Raw genomic sequence first — 999 nt, 5'->3', positions numbered from 1 at the left:
CTATCTATCCTTTTAAAAAACATTAATTAAAAAAAAATATTATTACAAGAATCACAATGCACATAAAAGCCTTTAAAGATAATAAAACAAACTTTCAATTACAAAAAAAATCATAAAAATCGCCTTATTCTTCGAACAAGGCAATTCAATCATATATGAATATTATTATTACCCTTAAAACAGTCATTTGAAAAAAAAAATAAAGATGACAAATGTTAAAAAATATATGACTGAACAATTATTTAATAATATCAATTTAGTATTTAATTCATATCAAAAGAATTTCATCAAAAAATATTGGAATATTTTTTTTGAGGTTATAATTTTTTGCAATCAAATATCTTACCGTGCAAAACCCCGATCGGGATAACCTATATGTCTATATAAAGATGAAGGAGTTTTCTTTCAATATTTCAAAATTCATAATAATCGTATGCACAGTTTTTTTTATAATGATTTTTAAAAAATTTGCATTTGATCAATAAATAAATTGAGTCATACAGCAACTAATTAGGGTTTAACAGCCAACACCATCTAGTGTTTGTTTTCGTTTTATGTGTGATAAATTTCAGGGTTTGAAAATGCTGGACTATTTTCAAGCAATTATTTTTGTTTACGAAAATGAAATAAGCAAAATGCAAATGCAACATTCAGTTTGCGTTTATGTTTCATACTAAGTGTGTGCGAAGGTTGAAGCAATGGTAAGTATTATGAAATTAAATTAATAAAATATATTTAAAAATTTGTAATTTATACAACTAATAATATTAAAAATAATAATATTATAATAATAATATTAAAAATATAAATATTAAATTTTTAATGCTTTACTTTCAGAATCGGGATATATTAACTGGCGTATTGATTGGGCTGCTGGTTGACGGTAAAAATGTATGTAAATAATTTAAAATATATATATATTATATTATGATTTATATTAAATGCAATATTAAAATAACATTTTTTGTCTCTTTCTTCAGCAACCCCAGCGTCAACAGC

General features: G+C 23.1%; 1 long non-coding RNA gene across 1 annotated transcript; it reads left to right on the top strand.

The window, feature by feature from the left end:
- The first annotated feature begins 327 nt into the window (after positions 1–327).
- LOC119665459 lies at positions 328–999 on the top strand. Its single transcript, XR_005251397.1, has 3 exons — positions 328–701; positions 838–891; positions 981–999. It is a non-coding gene; the product is annotated as an uncharacterized LOC119665459 (long non-coding RNA).

Source organism: Teleopsis dalmanni, unplaced genomic scaffold, assembly GCF_002237135.1.
Source record: "Teleopsis dalmanni isolate 2A unplaced genomic scaffold, ASM223713v2 unscaffolded_contig_5632, whole genome shotgun sequence".
NCBI lineage: Eukaryota > Metazoa > Arthropoda > Insecta > Diptera > Diopsidae > Teleopsis > Teleopsis dalmanni.
This window is presented reverse-complemented; position numbering and strand designations above follow the sequence as displayed.